The following is a 24896-nucleotide window of genomic DNA, read 5'->3' as shown; positions in this document are numbered from 1 at the left end:
TTTTTATTTTAAAAAATAAAAATAGGGTGTTAAATTTTTTTTCGAACCCTATTTATTTAATTTAGTTATTTAATGAAATAAAACATCATGAGAAAAATACTGTTGATAATGATTGAGTAATATTCTCCTTCAAGTAATTTTTTTCGTTATGATGTTGAAACTAAAAGACTTTTTCTTATTTTCTTAGATTTTAATCGTTTTTTTTTTAGTTTTTAGGGAAGAAATTGAAAAATATTTTTAAAAATCAAATTGTTATTACGAAAGAGAAGTTTTCAAAATTCTCAGTATTGTGATACCAAGCTCAAACTGAAGACTTTTTCTTAATGTCAATAGTTTTTTTTCTTTTTTTGGTTTCTAGGAAAGATTTAAAAAAAAAATTAAATATCAGATTGCTATTATAAAGGAGATAAATGTTCGAAATTCTCAATATTGTGATAACAAGCTCAAACTAAAGGGCCTTTTTCTTACTTTTTTTAAATTTCAATCGCTTTTTTCCTTTAGTTTTTAGGGAAGCTTTATAAAAAAACCATTTTTAAATATCTAATATATATTAAATTATAAAAGAGATAAATGTTCGAAATTCTCAGTATTGTGATGAAAAGCTCAAATTAAAGGACTTTTTTTTTTTTTTTTTTTTTTTTAATTCACTAATTTTTTATTGAAGATTTTTAAAAAAATATTTCAAATATCTTATTGCTATTATAAAAGACATAAATGTTCGAAATTCCCAATATTTGGACAACAATCACATAATTCATAGAAAAAAAATTGAAATTTGGTATATTTTAGGTAAAAAGTGAAATAAATTTTGCTATTATACCGTAAGATAAGTTTGAAAATTTCTGAATAGGTGTTTCTTTTTTATTTCTTTTAATTTTCTTGAACATATTCGCTGTTAGGGCAACGGGTGTTCTAATATAACGCAGTTGCCATTAACGTTTTAAGGAAGAATATATCAAAATTTGTAAACTCTTACTTTTACCAAAAATTTGAAATTTAATAATTTTAGTATGAGCAAATAAAAAAAATAAGTTTAAAATTTAAACAAAACAAGAAAAAAAAATTTTCGAAAATAATTTGAATTTTTTTTGAAAAAGATAAAAGAAAAAGAAAAATGATAGGGTTAAATTTTTTAAATATACATATAACTATAACTTATATAGTCATAACTTATATGTTATATATTTTGATAATCAGATTTTTACTTCATGGTTCGAGGGTCTTATTCTAATTATGCTAATAATGCATTCCATACTTTAAATGACGAAATTAGAACAGAAATGGGCTACTTAAAAAAATCTTTTCCTATAAATTTGAATTCTTGAGCTGGAAGCCAAATCTGGAAGATATGTGCCCGATAATAGGAGAGCGGTCAAAAGTTTTGAATCCCTTAACGTTAATTTCAGTTTTTTTTTATGCATTTCTCTTGTTTAAGAAAATCAAAATAATTTTTTTCAGTAACAATGAATCTAGTTTAGACAAGTTAATTGCATGAAATACAACTTTTTATTTGGATTTGATCTAGATATTCCTGAGATATAAAAATTTATAAAAGGCAACGATTTAAACTATTCGACAAATTTGCTTGGCTTGTATTTTGGCATTTAATAGTAATTCATTTAAAATGAAGTAAATTTATTTTATCTTACAATTTATACTATTTCTAGACTTCGTTAACATTCTTTAGTCCTGAATAAAAAACATACTTTAAACTATATATAGTGTTAAATTATATTTGAATAAATGAGATTCACAATAGAAAAATTTTCAATTTATTTAATATCTAAGATGTTACACAATACGCAAAATGAAAAATTAGAATTAAAAGAACCAGACATTCGTCAGCTCATCTGAATATAAATTATTGGGATCCTATTTTCTAGATTGTGACTACCCCCCCCCCCATATTTTTTAAGTAAAAAAGAAAGGGAAAAAAAGGAATCAGTTGGAGAAAAAAAATTATGTTTATTTAAGGAAAGTACTTTTTAATATCTGATTTCGTAGCTTAAAAAATATCGTTTGTTCTAATTACTTAGCGTGGTTATTATTCAAACTATTAAGATTGCATGTTAGAGCATTGAAATTCGACCATTAGATAAAAAGTTAAGACATTTATTTATTTACGAATGGACTACCTCCCCTGTTCGCTGATACCCAAAGCTTTATACCCTCAAAATTTCCATCTCCTTTTTATTCATTGAATTTAATAATTAATTGAGAATTTTAAGCTTAATATTTTTATTTGAGGAACCCTCCACCAATTGCATAAATGTTTGTAAACTTTTATTGTACTTCATAATTTTTTTTTGCTCATTAATTCACACACAAATTTTCAGTATTCTTAAGTTGTTTTATAAGAACTCGATAATATTTAGTGGCAAAAATATCGTTTGCGGCGCTTATTACTCAGCATACTTAATATTCAAACTATTAATTGCATGTTAGAGCATTGAAATTCGATCATTAGATAAAAAGTTAAGACATTCGGTTTTTTTTATTTCGATTTATTTATTTACGTGAGGATTACGTCCCCTGTTTGCTGATGCTTCCCAACCCCCGAAGTTTGCTATGCAAATTTAAATAATATTTAAATTGAAATACATAGAAAAACTTTCGGGAACTAAACCTTAATTATGCTTCTAAAAGAAAAATTAATTTTCTGTGATAGAAGCAATTGTGTATGATATATTCGTTTTTAACCTTTGATATCCTCCCAACTTACAGCTCAGTTTGTTTCAGATTTTCGTTTACCACGCGAGAAATGAAATTTCATTTAGAAATTTGTAAACATGTACGTTTACACTTTAATGCTTATGAGCAGAATGTGCGGTAAACCGTTACCACGTGAACTGAAAAATCAAACAAATGAAGGATTTAATCCTCGAGAAAGCCAGGATCTATCCAGGGCTGTGACGTCAGTGATGATTATGAATATTTTAGTAATTTCAACCATTTCAAAGACAGTAGAATGCAAACTGTTTTACTTATTTTTGATATTAATGTATACTACTGCTGTAAATAAGAAAATGTAGATTCATTTATTTCCCTTCAGATTTATTCCCTTGTAGAATCATTTATGTACCTTACATTGTACTTGAACATTTTAACCCTAAGTACAATGACAACAACTCTTATAGCTTTTCCAGTTTTGATTTAAACTCTTCTGACCCGAGAAGGGTTTTAATAGTTCGTTTGGGGCCTTTTATGAAATAAAATATTGTCAATTTATATTTATATATTTTTTTAAATATCAGATTTAGAGCAGTTTTCTATCTTAATTCAGGTGATAAATTCATAAACGCTGAAAAAAATTATAAATTTTGAGGCAATTTTCAGTTGTTAAATAATGTAGACCTGCTCCAAAATAAAATAAAATGAAAATTAATCAAATGTAACTTTTTATGCTTGTAATAATGTTTTGTGTACAGGTAACCGCCTTTGGTTTTGTTTTGATTGAAGGCAATTTTGTATTAGCCACTTGTAAGATTAGTCTTGAATCGACAACCTAAATTTACACCGGCTTACCAATATTATCTCTAGATGTGACACTTTCTCTCTGATTCAATTTGTCCCGCAGTGGACTGAACGTAAAGACACGGAAGACACCGAAGTCATGCATCACTGGCAGTAACGACTTTGTTCAGCCAGCGTAGGGACCGAGGGTGCGTGTTATCAGTTCCCGTTAAACTTTTCTTCCCGCAGTGGACTGACACGGCAGATCACCGACCGTCGCCAATAGCCCATTAAGCAGCTCTAGTGCGACCTAAATGAAGTGCCTACCTTACTCAATTCCTGATTTTAAAATTTTCTGTGAAAGTATACACGTTTCATTAAGGATCTAAATACTCATTCATTGAAAATAAATTATTTCAAGGAAACCCTTTAAAAAAAATTATCTCATTTTTATTTTTTTGTATTTTCATTTTATGTAGACTTCGGTAATATTCGTTACTGATTATGCAATAATTTTTCTCTCCGTTTCAATTAAATTTACGGAATTACAAATTACAAGAAAACTGACTCAAATGTAAGATTCGAATTTGATTTTGAACAAAAAAAATTTCTGGAGATTTTAATGTGTTTATTATTTTATGACAGACATATTGGTTACTTCGAGGCAACTTGCCTCGAAGAAAAAGAGTGCTCTAACTTATCGTGTTTCGGGCACCAGAAACTCTCGGTAATTTTGATAAAAGCACTTTGGTCATGATTTTGGTATACTTAACAATAAGATATAGTTTTATAAAATGTGATAAAATTTAAAAATTTATCATATCTTAGTGCATAAATCCCATCATTCATTCGGTTTAATTTACTATTCAGTTTTTTTTCCTAATTGTGTGGTAATACAAACTATAATATTAAAAACTAGAATTTCTGGTAAACTCTTAAAATATGAGAGGAAAAATTAACCAAGTGAAGGGTTTAAATAACTTACATTTCTTTTTTACCATAAATGATGTCATTACAATACAGTACGAGAATTAAAAAAAAAATTACTCTCTGTGAAGGTATTGATAACTTAGTGCCGTTTGCAAACTTTGTGGTACAAACCCACGAAGGTCATACAATAAACCTTTTCTTCATATGTCACAAAACTACCCTCGCATAACGTTAATAATTGTTAAAATTTATATTGAAATATTTGTGCAAAATATTTGTATTCATCAATAGAGGCATTATAATTTTTTTAGTTTTTGTAATTAATATAACTGTTAAAATTTGTATTCCATCAGTAGTACAAATATGTGTATTCAAAACCGTGGAATAGAGGCTTTATAATTTTTTTTTGTTTTTATAATTAATATAATTTTTAAAATTTATATTCAAATATTTGTGCAAATTATTTGCATTTAAAACCGTTCTATAGAGGCATAATTTTTAAGTTTTTATGATTAATATAATTGTTAAAATGTGTATTCCAATAATAGTGCAAATATTTGTATTAAAAATCGTGCAATAGAAGCATTATGACTTTTTTTTGTTCTTATAATTAATATAATTGTTAAAATTTGTATTCAAGACCGTGCAGTAGAGGCATTGTAATTTTTTTTTATATATTTATGATGGCGTATAAATTTCCTGAATCCTTTATTGTGTTACTTTTAATTCTCATTTTTGCAACAATCTCTATTTCATTTCGGGGGTAGGATTTTGGTGGGTTTTGCAACAATCACTATTATTTTTTCGGGTGTAGGATTATTTAGGAATCTCAATGGTGCTAGATGATGCTATCAAATGATTCGATGTTTAATTATATTTAGCTTGACTCCTTGCATATCGAAATAAATAAAATTAAATTATGATAATTTCCCTAATTATATTAATTAAAATCTCTTGATTCTTGGAATTATATAGTTTTTTAAATGACTGATGGTCGATTTTTTTACTAATTTGCCGATTATCCGAAGTATTTATTTATATTTTTAATTATCAACAAATAAATAATATTAATTAAATAATAAATAATAGTATATAAAAAAATAAGTGAAGCTTACAGAGACGTTGTTGTTGCTCTAAGATCGATTTTATTTTAACTTTAACGATAATTGAATGGAATTCCGGAAATGGGCAATTTTCTAGGTAATCTGCATATCAACATAGATAATTTGAAAAATGAAAATTTTCTCGTCAATTCAATGGATAACCCTAGTTAGTCAGTACATCATCTTGATAAATTTTAAAGTGATAAATTCTAATTCTTGATAAATTCTAATATTTGCATTTTAGCAGTAATGTATTCCTTGCAAAAAGAAAAAAATATATTTTTTTAAGACAAAAACAATATTTCAAATTCATTTTATTGTAACTGTAAGCAAAATTTATTATACGATAAAAGTAATTATTTTTAACGGAATACTGTCTAATATTAAGTGAAAAGAAAATTAAAATTTTTATGATCTTTAACTTTACTTTGATATTAGTTTGAAAATTATATTTTATTCTTCATAAATTACTTTGCTTTATGCACTATTTCTTCATGGCATTACAGCCCAAGGTAGGCTATGATCATCCCAGCAGATCATTTTAGCAGAGTTTATCGATTGTACGTTTTCTCCAATTTGCCATTATTTGCGTACTAAAAATTTAATTTCATGATAAAGTTAATATAAAGTTTTAGTTCAATGCCCCCTTCAGATTGATGCTTGTGCACTTATCATCCTCGCACCCCTCTTTGCACGCATTTTAGAAATATCAAAATAAATACATAAATACAAATTATTCTTCATTTCAAAAATTTATTTCACTCATTTACTTACAAATCGCAGCGTCTTGTTTTATTTTGTGGTTGAGGCGTATTTCTTCAAGCGAGTAATATAAAGAGAACAATTTATTAATTTCTTGTCATATCGAGATAATTTAGAGCAGGGATGGGCAAACTACGGCCCGCGGGCCAACTGTGGCCCGTCGGAAGGTTTCATCTGGCCCGCGAATAGAATTTTAACTTGCCGATCCCTGGCGAATAAACAATATACATTATACATCCATTTTTTTGTCTACTTTGTTTAAAGCTATTTTTGTTTTTTCTTTTTTAACAAAGTACTGATGACCTTTTTACTTTCTCTATTTTTGTTCTACAAAACATAAATTGATGAAAATAGTTAGCACAGACAGCTTCAATTGGTAAAATGCTGAAAGCAGAAGTTCTTTATAGAATAGCAGTAGATTGGCTCCAACTAGCGTTTGTCTTTCTCGAGGAGCAAACTTATGGAATCTAATATAGGTGAATTGTACTTCACATGTGGCAGACTGCGCATTTTAAGCTCGAACGAGCAGACAAATCTAACAATCATCTGAAACAGTTGTTTCTAAATATGGAAAAGTTTGAGTTTTACAAATCATTACCAAAAGCTAGTTTCCAAAATCTAATATTTCATGCCCAGGAAATCAGTGCTATGTTTGCTTAATCTTATATATGTGAACAAGAGTTTTCAACTATGAACCTTAGAAAAAATCCTTTCAGAAGTAGACTAACAGCATTTAGCTTCGTTTCTTAAAATAAGCATATCTTCACTTCGAACCAATGTCTGCCAATGTAAGTAACTTTTTAAAATGAAATCGCAGTTTCATTCATCTCATTATATATTTAAATTAAAACTTGCATATCGTTTTTTTTTTTTTTTTTTTTTTTTTACTCGACCCGCCAAACTTTTTCTCTCCATTTTTTGCCCTCGACTAAAAAAGTTTGCCCTTCCCTGATTTAGAGGGTGAATTTTATGAAAAAATGTAGTTCAATAAAATTAAAAAAATTTGATAAACTTGGTGGAAGTAATTCATAGTAGTTAGTAATTTATAAAATATACGACTGGTAAAAACAATTGTTTCGGATACAAGCAATAATAACTTGGTGATAAAGAGGATGATTTACTAATTAAATATATTTTTTTAGTAGTAAAGAAATGTGTGTTTTGTTAAAATTTGATTTAATAAATATTTTGCATTTCGTAAAAAATATTTTTAAAAAATCCTAAATTTCGTCGTTAACCATTATGGGAAAGAATTGCTCAAAAAATTAAAACACTTTTAGCAATTAAAATACAGAAATTGTAAAATATTTTTGTTTCTTAAATTATTACGTGATCAAATTTTTATTGAAAGTGTGTGTGTTTACATGTTCTTGTTGTTGTTTCTAATCCCCAAGAGGTCCATCCCAATTAGACCAATTCCATAAGTCCAGGAAGTCTAAAAACAGATGAGGTTTTGAAAAAACCTCGTCGATCTTAAAATCTATACAGTTTAGAATATGCTCGGGCGAAGCCTGAACAGTCCTACATTTAGTGCAAAGTCCAAAAGTCTTTTGCCCCTGAACATACGAGAGACACCTCAAGTGACCACTTGCAAAGCGAGACAAACAAGTCTGCTGGCTTCTAGGTCCCTCAAAAAGCAAGGCACTTCCAGGTCGTTTTCTGAAATACCAACTATGCGGAGGAGGAACCCTCCAGAGGTCCATAAAAATTTTTTTGCACTCTGCAAAGACCTCGTTGAAAGTGGAAGGTAGATCTGGCTGTGAAGGTTCCAAAGAAGCATCTTTAGCCAGTGAGTCCGCCATCTCGTTACCTTTGATTCCAACGTGTGATGGAATCCATTGGAAGTGTACTCCAAAGTCCGCAGAGAGCCTGAAGAGCATCCCCAAAATTGAAGCCGTACCATGAGTCTAGTACATGTTCTTAATATCCTTAAAGTTATGCCCATACATAACCGTCGAGTTTTTTTTTCTTTTTGGACGATTGAGTAAAAGGCCAAATACCTAAAATATTCAGAGATTTATACACTATGAAGGCTAGGCTACCGTCAAAGTCAACCTTCATCTATCAGAATGTACCTCCAGTTATAATCGAGTTAACATGTCTTCTATACTAGTGAATTGGAATTGAACAATTGTAGTGGTAGCTACGCTACAATACTCCCCCACCAGAATTTTATCAGGGATAGAATCCAATGAGTGGGTATCACTAGTTCATTCATTATTATTGTGTGACACCCCGAGAGAGCAGAGTGTTAGTCGTGAGAGCTGTATTACGGTCACTGTTGTGCGCGTGGTTTCTATGTTTCTATAAGCAGGAGAGTGTTTGCATCTGTTGTGTGTGATCGAGACTAAGTGGCAACAGACAGCGCGAGAAAGACAATGACGCGGTCGCAAATCGCAAGTCAACTGTTCACTGTGTTCCTTCCATCAAAGTAGGCGTGTTCATATCAAAGTGGGCGTGTTCAGATAGCGTCCTAAAGTCACCAATACGGGGCTTGTCTAAAGACAATATGAACTGTCACCTATTTAAAGGTACCTCCAGAGTAGAGTTATCATTTCATATATACTAGTGCAATGGAATTTAATATTTGTAGTGGTAGTTACGCTACAGACGCCCCTACATTCCACCCTCTGCGCTTAGAGTTACCCCGCAGCACTAAAATAGAAACAAAACTCAAATTCCTTTAAAACTTGTTTATTTTACTTTAAAAAACAATCAATTGCAATCAATAACCGTATTCACTGATACAACAATAGAGCATAGCGAATATACTCGGGCAAGACGAATTATCTCGTCCGTCGTGATGAAGGAACCAAATAGAAAATGTAATAATATCGAATTATGAGCCGCGACGGCTCAGGGGATAGAGCGTTCGCCTTCCAATGAGGCGAACCGGGTTCGAATCCCAGTCGATGCGAATTCCGCATCCGGCTTGCACCGACCACAGTGCTGACGTGAAATATCCTCAGTGGTGGATGGATCATGGGTTAGAGTCCCCTTGCCGTCAGGCTAACCGTGGGAGGTTCTCGTGGTCTAACTCCAACAAAAAGTCATCCACGAAGGCAAATTTCGCCCAATAGTCGATTCAGGAGTTCCCTTGTCTTCTGGATTGGGTTCAAAATTACAACAGGGTGCGTAGCCAGATTTTTCAACAAAAACAAATAAGCGCCTTATAAGTACTTTTTAAGCACTCAAAAATATTTTTAAGCAATTTTCTAAAAAAATTGTAATTTGTGTAGTAATAAAATAATTTTTTCTATCGTTTAAAGTTCTTAATTTATAAACATGAAATCAATGCAAATCAAAACCTTTTTCATAAACTTTAAATAATCATGATAAAAACAACTAGTTTTTGATAAATATTGCAAAGAAAATAGTGAAAATCATGCATTCTTTATAATTTAGAACGACAATCGACACAGAAAAGCAAAAACTCTTTTTAAAAGATAGTAAATTAAGCACTTTTTGCAAACCCCGAATAAAAAAAGCACCTTTTAAGGGCTTTTTAAAAACGTAAATCAGAAATAAGCACCTTTAAGCATTTTTTAAAAACGTCACGCGCCCTTTACAAGTCTACGGACTTTAGTAGTCGTAAACCCATAAAATTGGGTCGGCTGTTGAACGACGGTTATAAAATAAAATAAAATATCGAACTATAAGTTTGGTTAAGATGTTATAAATCTGAGTGAATAAATTCTTTTGAAATATTTGTCTATATGAAGAAAAAAAAAAGAATTTAAAGGAAATTCGGGTTTGACTGACGGACCCTTCCCTAAATATTTTACCGTGAAAACGAATCCTTCACAATGCTTTAATTCACAACTGTAAAACACAAACTTAAATACAAGCATTTTTTCGCATTAACGTGACCCGATTTACACAAATCGAAGAAATTATGACTTGTTTTTTCACACTTTCATAAGAATTCTAAAATAACCATCAACTATATTTCAGAATCATTTTCACCTACTCTTTTTCAATCCAGTCTAAAGCGTCTATTTAATATTTTAAGCTAAAAAAAAAGTATATAAGACTTTAAAAAATCGCGCATGAAAATCAGACTTTATTTTAAATGTCATATCTGGTGTAAAACAATCCATGATCTCTCATAATTCTCATCTCTTGAACACAAAATTGGAAAAAACGTCCATATCTATGCGTAGGATTTCGCCTCAAGAGATGATGGTTGAGATTTGCTCAGAGCTCCATATTTGTATAACAAAGATATGTGAGATTTAGAATATTCCTAACAGGAAATTTTATTACGCCATCATGATTCCGTAATAGGGGAGAGCTCATTCTCCTTGTAAGTGCGCAGGGTAGTTGAGAAATTTTAGAAATGCACTGTCTTTGAAACGTTTAACTCTGCACCTTCGCCCCGGAATTTATTTTGGAATGTTTGTACGGGATTTAATTTTTGATATTTTATTCCAGACTTGCATCTCAGTTTCGGATATTTCTGGGGAAGATGAAAAATTTGGTGAAAGGTGGTAGTTTGTGTTGGACCATTCTCTGAAAATTGGTGATTCTAAAAAAGTTCTCTTTCGTTTAGTGCAGCTGCCTGCGATGATTAAAAAGTTTAAGGCTCTTTAAAAAAAACATGGGGTAAAATAATTTACGTTAAATTAACTGAGGCTTAGGATAATTAAAATGAGTAATTTTTTCAACTATAAATTATATGATAAACATTTTGTCAATTGGGGACTTTTTTCAATTAAGACTTTTTTGGGATACCTATTTAAAAAACGTTTGCACGAACAAAAAATTTAACATGTATCTGGAAATTTAATATTGTGAGCATCTTCAAATAGGCTGCGACTTAAGCGGAAATATTAGTTCTAATAAATATTTTGTTCCAAACACGGCATTTAATATGCATGAAGAAATTCAATAGGATTCATAATAAATAAGAAAAATAATATTTGACGTATAAATAATCTATACCCCATAAACCAGAGAATTAAATATGCATCACATAAATAAAAAAAAATAATACGTTGGACATCCTCAATTATCTATTTTATTACGATAACGGTAAGATGACAATAATGAAAAAAAAAGTCTAAAGTATCATACAAAAAAATAAAATAGTAAGACAAAATGAGATAGAAATTCAAAATATTAAAAATTATTATAATTAATACTAATTTTTATTTATACAGGTAGATTTAAAATTTTTTTAAATTGCAATAAATTGGCAGAACAGGTTTAAAAAAGTTGACAATTACTGTAATTTTTATTTTCATAAGATTTCTTATTTCCCGTTACTTTTTTTAAAAACTGTTTTGAAGATTTTAAAGTTATATTTATGGATATATTTGTTTTCGATTGCATCAAAAAAGAAAAACTTTCATCTTTATATCGACAGTTATTACAATAATTTTTACAAGAACGTGTTTCTTTGTTGCTTTCTTTTAAGATGAATTCAATTATATTATCTTTTATTGGCTTTGAGTTTCAATGCATCTGTTCTTTTTTTTTTTTAATTTTCAGATTATCTAAATTTCAAAAGTGTTTCAATCAATTTTTTGATATTGAAGTTCTAAATTAAAATTACCATTATTTTATTTCTTTTGAATTTCTGGACCAAAACATATTTATTCATTTATTTATTGTGACACTTTTCACTCGTATAAGCTACACGTGTTTTCATTATAAAATTGCTAATACACGCTATTTATTGATCGTAAGACCCTGATTTGAAAGATGTCATTCATTTGAGAGTATTGATAGTTGATATTTATATTGATTTCTTTATTGATTTTGAGATGCTGGATTAATATTTATTTGAATTTCTGAACTATGCATTAGATTTAACTATTCTGAACTGCAATAATTACCATAATAATTTGTTTCCTTAAATACAGAAAAAATCCTGTGAGAAACTTCTCAGGTAATACTCTAGCCTGTAATAAGCGTCATTTTATCCTGTAATACACGTGATATGGATTATTTTTCCTTTAAAATACCGAAAGTTTAAAGAGATACACGACGCTTCTTACATATATATATGAATGTCTAGGCATTCTACCTAGAATTGCCTAAATAGCATTTGTCATTCTATAGAATGCATAGGTATTCCATTGAATAGAAAATATTATTTAGGCAAAGTATAAAAAAACGTCCTGGTTATTACGTAAATGATGTGCATTTCTCGAAAATAAAAATGTTATTCTGGAGAAATAAAGAGAATGCCATTAAAAAAAATATTCAAAATGCGTAAAGAAAAATGAAAGTTGTACAAAACATAAATTTTACCTTTTTTTATGAAGGGAAACAAAATGTTCATATGAAAAATAAGAAATTAACCTACTTGTTGCAACATGGCAGGCTTGAATGATATTTTGAATTACATTTCATTACATTTCGAAACGAATCGGAGATGTATTTTATGCTTGTCAGTTTCTCATTTGGCATTCTATAGAATGCCTAGGAAATTTGCGAAATATAAATCGTTTCATACATTGCTGGCTTGTTTTAGGCATTATATACACTGGCTAGGAATTCTATAAAATGCCGGATTTCAAACTTTGCCGCTAACATATATATAGTATAATATAAATCTATGCGTGTGTTACGATTTTATCAATTTAGAAATCTTCGTGAACTCTAAGTGGTAGAGTAAAACTACAAAAACAGCGAAACAAAGTTATTTATTTAATGCATACGGGGGGGGGGGAGGCAAGCCAGTCCTGCAACAATAAGTTGTCCACATGATGATGGTTAGTTTCAGGAGAAGGATTTGATCTTGCTGAGGGTTTAATTAACTTTCTGGACAATATACTTAAATTAACTCGAAACTGACCAGTTTGTTTCCCATGACTCTAAAGATCACATCATTACATTTACTTAGATAACAACACCAATATTAGTTCTTTCCTTATGGAAAAGAGTTTAACTGATTCCTTTTTAGAAACATTCTCTAATTACGGATTAGATTTAATATTTAATCCTTTATATATATATATATATTAATTATTAAAAATTATTGTTAATAATTTTCTTCTCTTGTCATTATTTTTTTCCATATTTTCTCAATTTTTTAGCTTATATATATATATATATATATATATATATATATATATATATATATATATATATATATATATATATATATATATATATACTACCGGTTAAAAGTTTGCGAAAATTTTGAAATCTACAAAGAAAAGGTCTAAATTCAAATGTTCACAGAACTGCGAAAAATCATTCAAATTGCATGAAAATTTGATATGTTCTAAACTGAACCCTCTACTGTTAGTTACATATGATCAAATTGCAATACTTTGTTTTTGGCGAACTGAATCTAGCTTTTTATCATAGGTTGTTTTTATGGTGAAAAAATTTGTTAAGTTTGAACACTTGCCAAATTCGCAAAAAATTTTTTTTGTACTTTCTGAAAATAGAAAATAGTTATTCAAACTGTTCTATGCAAGCCCTCAAAATTTCAAATCGATTTGAGTTTTTTTGACAAAGTTATAGAATTTTGAAAAATATGTGCACTTTTCTCGATTTTTGAGCATTCCACATATGAAGTCTTTTGGTCTATACATCTTCTACCAAAGAACATTTTAATTTTAATGTTTTCTATATTTTCAAATAATTAATATTTATTATAAAAAAAAATATTCTTATTCATTATTGTAATTATTGTTATTACAAAGAGTTTATTATGAATATAATTAAAACAGTATCTCATAGATGTTCCTGTACATGATTGTACACAATGCGCTGGTTCATTGAATACTACAAGTTTAACAAACAATACTTTACTTAAAAATTGTAAATAATCAAACCAAAATCATTGCACTATTGCAATGGTAGCCACGACTGACTCAAACAAGAGTTCAAGAGCAACTGACTAGTTCGAAGCAATTATAACAGATGGCGTTTTGCTTAAGACCGAACAGTCATATTTCATCGAAAATTTGTTTGAAGAATGTACTATAAAATTTCATTGACTAATTTTTTTACTATTAAATTATTTCATTTGAAGCATTATTATAAAAATGTCTCCCAGAAAAGAAATATCTACGGAAAAACGTGCAGCTATAGTATCTTTAAGAAAAGCAGGTCATACTATAGACAAAATCGCTGCATTAGAAAAAGTTTCATTATCATGCGTTCATTCTACAATTAAAAGGTTCAATGAAACAGGACTCTACGTTGATCGAACACGTTCCGGAAGGCCAAAGATTACATCAAATCGAGATGATCGAAAAATTATTGTTACAAGTTTGAAAAATACAAGATTCGATACGCCTGCACAACTGAAGTGTAAATTATTCCCAGGTTCAGAAAAAGTTTCAACTTCAACAATAAAACGGCGTTTGCGTGAAGCTGGCTTATTCGGACGTGTCGCAGCAAAGAAACCTCTACTTAGACCCAAAAATAAAATATTACGATTAGAATGGGCTCGCAAACATCAGCATTGGTCAATCGTAGATTGGAAAAGTGTACTATGGACTGATGAATCAAAATTTGACATTTTTGGGACCAAACGTCGCATGTTTGTAAGGCGTCGTGAAGGAGAACGAATGCAACCAAATTGCATTCGACCAACGGTTAAACACGGAGGGGGTTGCATAATGGTTTGGGGATGTTTTGGAAACGATACTGTAGGAGATTTAATTAAAATAGATGGAATAATGGACCAAAAAAAGTACCATTCTATTTTGCAACGTCATGCTATTCCTTCGGGTGAAAAAGTTGTCGGTCCAAATTTTGTATTTCAGCAAGACAATGATCCCAAACACACGTCAAAATTATGCAAAAATTATTTAAAAAAAAAAGAAAGCGAAGGCCGATTGAAAATTATGACGTGGCCAGCTCAGAGTCCTAAATGTAACCCGATTGAACTTTTATGGGATCATTTGGATCGACAAATTCGATGCTCTGATATTTCGAATCAAAATCAGTTATGGGACATTTTACAACAGGAATGGAACTCTGTATCACTTGAAGTGATTAATGGTTTGTTAGAACGAATGCCACGTATATGTAAGGCTATAATAAAAGCAAAAGGTGGATGGTTCGAGGAATCTAAGATTTAAATGTTAATTTATTGAATTACAAAATACGAATAAGAATATGTTAAGTATTTATGATGAAGAAAGTCTTGCTGCTTCCTTCATTAGGCGTGGTTAATGTATAGTGGAATTATGAATGTTCATTTTGGCCAATATTGAATGAATAAAAACAATAACGTTTCCAGGAAATGATGTACAAATCGTTGAATGTAAATTTAGATTTTATTAAGCATAATTTGTAAATTATAAAATGGCCATTTCTTCAAAAAATAAGAAATCCCTTAAAGGGATGAAATAAGAATACTCTCTATTGAGAGATCATAAAGCCAGAACAACATTTCTGACCGTTAGAAAATTAAGACTGGGAGGCACAAAGGGCTCCCAGCCTTCACCAATTTGAAATTAAAAGTGAATATATTTATTCTCAACGGACAGAGAAAGAGTATGGGTAGGAGATCCAAAATTTGGCGATTTATCATAATATATCATAGCCAAAAACAAAGCCAACTAGCATGTCCACATGGGTTAAAAAGAACACCTTGGCGATCACGAGTCGCCAACAAATTTATGTGAATTATTATAACCATGCAACCGAAACATTTAGCCGTTGGAAAATTAGAATCAAAAGTTATAAATAGATTTTTGTTTTCGATTAGAGGCGACAGTGAATTTATATGTCTGCATAATAATGAAATAAAAAGAAAGTATCCGTTACATTGATCTGGAAGAGAAGAAATAAATATTTTATGTTCGCTTAAAAAGATTAAGTTTTTGATTTATTTTAAAAATAATTCTATTAATAAAAATAAGCTTAAGTAATGAAGGATATTTTAAAAGATAGAAAATAAATATGTGTATGCCAATTCTGGCATCACAGTATTTGACCTGTTGTAAATAAAATAGTTTAGTAAAAATGCAAATTCTTTATACTATTGTTATTATTTTTTTACAATTATTTATGTAATTATTGTTATAACTTTTTATTTTAATTTAATGTAAAGTAAAAATATCACAACAAAACTAATACATATAAGCAATAAATGTAAACAATAAATATAAACGCTAATAATTACAGTAATGAATAAGAATATTTTTTTATAATAAATATTAATTATTTGAAAATATAGAAAACATTAAAATTGAAATGTTCTTTGGTAGAAGATGTATAGACCAAAAGACTGCATATGTGGAATGCTCAAAATCGAGAAAAGTGCACATATTTTTCAAAATTCTATAACTTTGTCAAAAAAACTCAAATCGATTTGAAATTTTGAGGGCTTTCATAGAACAGTTCGAATAACTATTTTCTATTTTCAGAAAGTACAAAAAATTTTTTTGCGAATTTGGCAAGTGTTCAAACTTAAAAAATTTTTTCACCATAAAAACAACCTATGACAAAAAGCTAGATTCAGTTCGCCAAAAACAAATTATTGCAATTTGATCATATGTAACTAGCAGTAGAGGGTTCAGTTTAGAACATATCAAATTTTCATGCAATTTGAATGATTTTTCGCAGTTCTGTGAACATTTGAATTTAGACCTTTTCTTTGTAGATTTCAAAATTTTCGCAAACTTTTGACCGGTAGTGTATATATATATATATATATATATATAAAAATAAGAAACCTTTTAGAAAGTCAGAAATATTCACTGATACCATTCAGCTGGGTGATGAAAAATCTGAATATAATATTAAACAGCATCCCGCACAAATCTAAGCAACTCCTGTTTCATATCCAAGAGAGAGAAACACAATCAATAATGAATTGCGAAAACAAATCTCATTCTATTCCATCTCTTATATTCTGTCGTAACATACGCTTTTGGCAAAAGGATTTCATCGTGTTGTATTAGAAATGTGTTCAAGAATTCAAATGCGAATCTCTTAAAAGATATTTGATTCAGTAAATTATTGGAGAAACTTTCGACACGATTTCTCGGGTCAAAAATGTGATATGTATATATTCCACTCCCTGCGTTTCCATATTTACAAAGCCTTAAATGATATTTTTGCCGTAGAGTTTATTTTGACGTATTTTATTCCGAACATGGATTATATAAACAATTCAACTGTCTTAAAAAGTAGTTTGTAGTGAAGATATTGATCCTTAATCCATCTGTAGTTATAATTTATTGAAAAGAGGAGCGCGTCAGGTCTAGAATGTAATTTGCCTTTCAACGAAATTCATCATGGAACAAATGATCTTTAGTTGTTAAACTGAGGTTTTAAATGTTTTTGACTTAGTTTTAATTGGTGGGACAGTATGTTTTTGAATTGAAGTCATTACAGCAGTTTACGGCCTTGAATTGAGATGTATTAGTTGCTAGCCCCTCATGAAATTTATCTTTAGATAGCTTTTAACGATATCAAAACTCAATAAATTTTCTTTTAATAATATGGTTTGTGACTTCAAGCTTCAGGGCAGTGTTTTGAAATCTGGCCACTATCGAATTCCGTAAAAAACAAAATAATAATAAATAAATAAATAAAATTGTGATCGTTTTATTACGATCACTGGTTACCCATTGGTCAACTGCTTTTTCTTTCTGAATTGACTCCATTAAACGCCACAACATTTCAAATCATGGGCTGCAAAAAACTGTCTCCATTGATGTTTGTCGTTAAATTGACTTTCAAATCCTGCCTATGTACGTGTTTCAAGACGTCACAAAATACTTTTTTCTTTTTCGGCATTCATATTTATATAGAAATCACCGTTAAGCCAGTAATTATAAGTTAATAATAAGAAGAATATAAAAATTACGGCGCATGCGCACTGTTTACTTCTACTCTTGAACACAGTTGAAAAGTGTGGTGACATCCAAATAAAGTGCGCACGCAATAAAACCCAAAACAAGACTCATTTGGCCAATGGGTAATAGATTTAAAGAAAAAAAAACAAAGAAAAGAAGTATTCGTATTTAAATATACCCCCCCGTAAATTATATAGTTAATAGTAACTAGATACGGGCAAAAAAATAATTCTGAATGAATAAACTATAGAACATCTTTTTTTAAATAATATGTTCTCAACAAGATGCAGGAAAAAACACACAAGTATTTTATTGAAAACTTAAAAGTAAAAACCAATTAAGGTACAAAAGAAAATAATTTTTTTATTAGATATCAATCCCAAAGTTGGATCAATTGAATATATTTATACCCTCAATGTATAGTTATCGAGTACATATTCTAAATTTACCTGTGTCAGTTAAATTTAAATCTTTTTTTTTCTTTAAATTTATCTAATTTAATAGGATTAAAATGAAACTTTAATTTAATGAAAATAACTTTAATTTAAATACATCTAATATTTCTAATATAATAATCTATATAATAATATAATAATCTAAAATTAAATAATTTAAATAAAATAACAGACTTATTTAAAAACTAGTTTTAGTTTTTCGTTCCAAACATTTATTTTAAATTCTAAATTAAATTATTTATTTCGCTAGATTAATCTTTGTTTCTGATGTTCTGAGTAGTATTTTGCAAATATGAGTAGTAATCGGTTAAATTAGTCGGTAATCAAAAATAAAAGTTATTAGTTTAATATATTTATTTCATTACTTTTTGCAACCATTAAATTTGTTATTTAGATATATCAGTATTGCTGTACAAATTTATTTTCTTTCATTTGTTTGACATAATCGAATTTGAAATGTTTTATACAGATAAATATTTGTACTAAAACAATTCACGTTTCTCAATTTCTGAATAAAAATATTATAGAGAAGGAATATTTATTGAGGACTATTATTTTCTTTCTGAGAAGAACTCTTCAAAATAAGTTTCGATAACTTTTTTTAGAAACAAACAGCCCCGCAATCTTTAAAATCTATAGTTTTGAACTTTGCTCTAATAACGAGAAAGATATCGAAAAATATTCTTAAACTTTTTTAATAGCCTGAAGTTATCTTTATAAAAAAATAACTTCAGATAAAATATGATTCAAACTCTTATAAGATAAGATTTTTTTATTTTATTTTAGAATTCATTTTCTGCATAAATCGTTAAAAATTATTTACATAAAACTACTCTCAAAGTTAGTCCTAAATATTAAGATAATTCAAATTTTTTTAAAAACTTTATCTGAAAACTTGTTATCATAACATCATCGATTTATAAGTACGAGTAATATTCGTTTGTAAATAAGAATTTACTTTTGAGTAATCTCATGTTTCTACTAATATAGACAGTTTTATTTTCTCTGCTTAAACCTACGGAGATACGTATGAAAAAAATATTCTTAAAAAGTGACTTATAAATATTTTCATTCTTATTGTTTCGCAGAACGTAGGCAACACATTTTTAAAATACTTTTGACATTTTTCATAAATGTATTCATTTTGATGCATTGTAAAACTATAACTAAAATTTAGTAATTGGATTCAATAGGACACATTTAAGTGAATAAAATAATTTTTCAATTGAGTAACTAGTTACTTATTTATTGCTCCATAGGCTGACTTGAAAAAAGTGGAATTTAATTTCCTTCCTAAACTAGGTTTTAATAAAGTACACTCAATAAGATCGGATAATACAGGGTTCCCGCGGTCCTTGAAAAATTTAAAAAGTGGTAGTAAATTTAGGGTGGAGCTACAATATATTTTTTTGTTTTGATATGCTTTTTCATCGTAAAGTGCTGAGATTTTCGTGAATATATATATTTTTTAGAAAACATCTTTTAGTGGTGGCTACACAGAAATAAAAATGTCAAAAATTCTTTTATTTTTATTACCACTTTTTAAAATTCTCAAGGACCGTGGGAACCCTGTAATACTCCGTAGGTTAATATGGAATCCCCTCCCCCTTACACTAGGCTTTTATGAAATAAACATTAGGATCATATAATTTTCTATAGGTAAATATAAAAAAAGGAATCTCTCTTCCTCTTACCCTAGGCTTTCATGAAGAACACTTGTACAAAAACATTAGGATTATATAATTCTCCTTAGGTTAATATAGAATACTTTCCCCCTTACAATTAGGCTTTTATGAAATACTAATTAGGATCATATAATTTTCTGTAGCAATTTGTTCTGCATTAATTTTCTTGTTCATATGGCAAAAGAATCTCTCTTCCTCTTACCCTAGGCCTTCGAGAAGAATTTCTGTACAAGAACATTAGGATTATATAATTTTCCGTAGGTTAATAAAGAATCTTTTTTCCCCTTACACAAGGCTCTCATGAAATACACCTAAGCACATTAGGATCACATAATTTTCTGTAGGTAAGAAAAAGAATCTCTTCCCCTTATCTCAGGCTTCTCAAGAACATTTGTACAGGGATCCTATAATTCTCCGTTGGTAAATAGGGAAAAGGAATAGAATTTCTCTTAATTTAATTTTAAAAAAAAATTTAAAAAAAAACGTATTTTCATAGTGTAAGAGAAATTTAAAATGAAAGTTGTATTTTATCTCTTTTTAAAATACTTTCGTTTATGAATAGTTTCTGGATTTTGTTTTATGAATACTTTATTATTTTTTTCATAAACCTGTTAAAAAGATATAAAACTTTTCATACTTTCTATTCAAAGTTTCTAAGCAATTAATAAAATACGGAGGGAATGGTTATGAAAACTCTTTTGATGATAAATTGTTATAACTAATTTTTTGGTGAATGAGTTTCATGAAAAGAAGCAAACGCATTTTTATTGTGACATCATTTTCAAATAGATAGCAAAACGGGAAAATGTAAGATTCATACTAGTTTAGAGATAAATTTTCAAATACCTTCGCTGGTATTATATCTTTTTCCTGTTATTTTCATATATATAATAATATAAAAAAGAAAAGAAAACCATAAATGGGAATAAAACCAACAGTCTTCCTCAAGACACGTCTATTGATAAAATTTAATGAGATATTTCTGAATGAAGAATAATTATCCTAAGATCAAAATTATTCTTTAAATATATATATATATATATATATATATATATATATATATATATATATATATATATGTATATGTATATGTATATGTATATGTATATGTATATGTATATATATATGTATATATATATGTATATATATATATATATATATATATATATATATATATATATATATATATATATATATATATATATATATATATATATCATAAGCCATCTGACCGAAAGCGATGAAACTCGGTACAGATCTTCCTCGTTATTCAAACTGTCGACATTAGAACAATCTACGACGAAACATTCGAGCGCGTTGAGCAAAAAAGAAATGGAATTTTTTGATTGGTTAAGCGTTAGCCATTATTTTAAATTTGAATACAATGCTATGACAGATAAATTCAGGGAGCAATATTAACGATCCAGCAATCGTGGGCTGCGTCAGCAAATTAGTATTTCTTCAGTTATCTGATACTACTTGTTTTTTTTTATATAAAATTATTTTAAAACGTATTGCTATAAAAGAAAAAAAAATTTAATCAACGGTTATTGAAATTTTAAAAAAATTAGTTATGTGTTCAAAGGAAAAATTAATGGAAAAGTTGTAGAAACTCGCTAAAGAGAAACGAAAGAAGTCAAGACACAATTGCTGAAACCAATAAATCTTAATTTATGTAACGCTTACTCAAAGGCAACATTCACGGAGTAAAGGTGCTTTTTCATTTAAAGCAACTTTTAATAGCTTTCTTACTATTAATGAAGACAATAGTGCTTGATTTATGTTGATCACATATATTAATTGGAATAAAAAATTACAATCTAATAAAAATAAAGAAAAGATACTTATTGGGGGTTACTATTATTCGCCATATTATTATTAATATCAATGCTTAATTTGTATTTCTAATATGTATTTATTATGTTAAGTATAATATCCTAACACATATTCAATTTTACTTTGCAAAATACAATATTTGAGGTAAATTGATCGAATAGTTCCTGAGATATCGAATTTTAAATATCAAACTTTGCAGAATTTGATTTCTCAGGAACTATTCGACAGACTTCGTTAAAATTTTGTATTCTGCCATATAAAATTACATTCTTTTAACATGGTATCAAAATTTGTAAACCTTACAGTTCAAAATTTTTTCGAAAATTATCAGATGAAATTTTAAGAAATAATATAATATTTACTAAAAATTGGTTTTTGCATGGAAATAACTTTGGATGAACGAATTTTAAAATTGTGTGCAAAATTTTTCAATTCGCTTAAAAATTTCTCGGGATAGAGCGAAATACGCAAAAAGTAAAATTAAAAAATAAGGGTCCAAATTTTGAACCACTCTCATTAACTGAACTACGGGGACCATATTTCTAGATTGCGGCTATTCTTTATATTTTGGGAGTTAAAAATCCGAATCCGCGGAGAGAAAAAAATCTTGTTTATTTAAAGAAAGTAAGTTTTGTTTCTTTTTCGAATCTTAAAATATCTTCTACAAAAATTAATTAGCACATTTAAGGTCACCTCCTCGAATCATTAGGATCGATTCCTAGAACGTGATGATCAGATTATTAGAATAAATGTTATTCAGGGTGGTTCGTTTTTATTTTTATTTTTCCCACTCTACAACTAAATTTTTAATTAAAATTTAAGATAAAATAGGTTAAAGCAAAAAAGGTAAATAATATACTAATGAACAAAAGTCAATAATAAATTTAAACTTGAAGAAATATGAAAAATAACGAAAAGAAATAGAAATAGTTTTAAAAAAGAAACTAGTCGTGCAAATATTTTCGATATATACGAAATTATAAACGAAATTTTCTGTTATTGTGCAGAAGGTACACGCTTTCTCTTTGCATTTAAAAACTGCAAAATTATTATGTCTTATAAAATAATCCAGTTGCCTCAGACCAACTTACTGTTGGTAATCACGCACTTATTGGAATAAAATGTAGCAGAGATAAAGATTGCTTACTTTTGTCTTTTGCATGTTCACTTGTGTTGTCTTCACTTTCTATTCTTTAATAGTGCTGGAATACCTAGTGTGATTTACTAGTATTTATTCAGTAAAAAGTTGAGATTTACCTTTTAAAATAAGAGTTTTTTTATTATATAAGCATAACTAGTAAATATAGGTGGGTGCTTTTAACAAGATGGAGTATAGATGAGCAGTGAAGTGAAACTTATTAAAAGTTATACATTAAAAAATTATACAGCTCCATCCAGTGGCTAAAATAATAAATTATGATCTATAATATATTATTACTTTATTTATTATATATTATTTCATATAATAATATATAACAATATGTTATAAATAAAATAATATATTGAATCATTGAATTCGAAGAATAGTAATGAAATATCTATTTTATAACATGCTTAAAAATCCCTTTTTTTTCTTCTTCACTATATATTCTTGTTAGTATGTAAAAATTTGCTCATTAGAACCAAGGTTATGAAAGATATTTTGTTTTTGTTATATTAATATTTTGTTACCCTTAGAGCATGAATAATTTGTATATAAAAATGCAGTAGTTTTTGTTTTATTATGAAATCAAAATATATCTTTTTATTGAATTATCAGAAACTTATGAAGCATAAAGGATGTATTAATGCTAATTTACTTATAGTGAAGTGAAATTTATTAAAAGTTATGCGTTTTAAAATTAAACAGCACCATTCAGTGGCTTATATAATAAACAGTGAATCGTGAATTGAAAGTTTTTGATGAAATATATATTTAATAACTGTTACTAAAACTCGATTCACTGAAATCTAATAAAAGATTTTTTATATTATCATAATTGTTTCTTTACTTTGCTTGAACATAAGTGCGTTCTCTTTTTTATTGAATTCTTGAGTAAAACTCGCTAATTGCAATCACCGTTTAAGATTTCTCATCGATTAGAAACTATTAAGTTTAGCATAAGGATAAAAAAAATTCACAATGCTACATGGATTACCTCTTCATTATTTTATCAAAAGACAGTATCAAATGTAATAGGAATACAACTCTCTGAGTCTTCAAGAAAAAGAAGACACTTTCTTGAAAGAAATCAGGCAACGATTCATAATCAAACAACTCAACTCTATACCGAGGTAGACTGCATTGAGACAGGCAATTGATCTTGCTGCGGTTCTTTTCCTTTCACGCAAAAGTATCCTCAGTCAGTTGTGTGCACCCACTTAAATGACTCCCGGTGATAGGCAGAATGATTCTATAAGTCATCTTAACAACAAAAAAAACTGAAAAAACAGACGGAGCCTGATGGCAAGCCGTAAATGAGTGATGCCGCTCTCTATTATATGGAGCTTAACACAATTTGACAAACTAGTTATAATAAACTCCTTTTTGTCGAGGGAGAGAGAGATAAATTACTCCCTTTTTTTTAAGATAAGATTGTTTATTCGTTTAAATGAATTTCTTTCTTATCTATTTTTTGATGGGTTTCTTTTTTCTAAATTTCTTTCAGATTTCTGCTAATTATGTTTTAGAAAAAGACATTTAGTATTAAAATCGTGGAATATAGTTTATTTTTTATGTGAACTCGGATTTGATTTGAATAGTAAGGCTTTACTATTATTTTATTGAATTATGCAAATGCATAATATTGTCGTAGATTTTGAAATTCGTTCAAACCCTAGAATAAATTGAAATAAATGTTACTCTGCAACTTATCATTCTATAAATAGAATATGATAAAAAAATTTGCT

The 24896-nt window shown here is 28.5% G+C and overlaps 1 protein-coding gene across 2 annotated transcripts in view; it reads left to right on the top strand.

Moving 5' to 3' along the window:
- Nucleotides 1-24896, top strand: part of LOC107440417 (uncharacterized) — a 789850-nt gene that overhangs the window by 121031 nt on the left and 643923 nt on the right. The window lies entirely within an intron of this gene.

This window comes from Parasteatoda tepidariorum, chromosome 2 (assembly GCF_982258835.1).
Source record: "Parasteatoda tepidariorum strain Cologne lab strain chromosome 2, Ptep-v5.0, whole genome shotgun sequence".
Lineage (NCBI taxonomy): Eukaryota > Metazoa > Arthropoda > Arachnida > Araneae > Theridiidae > Parasteatoda > Parasteatoda tepidariorum.
Note: the sequence above shows the minus strand (reverse complement) of the source record. Positions and strands in the feature narration are given on the sequence as shown.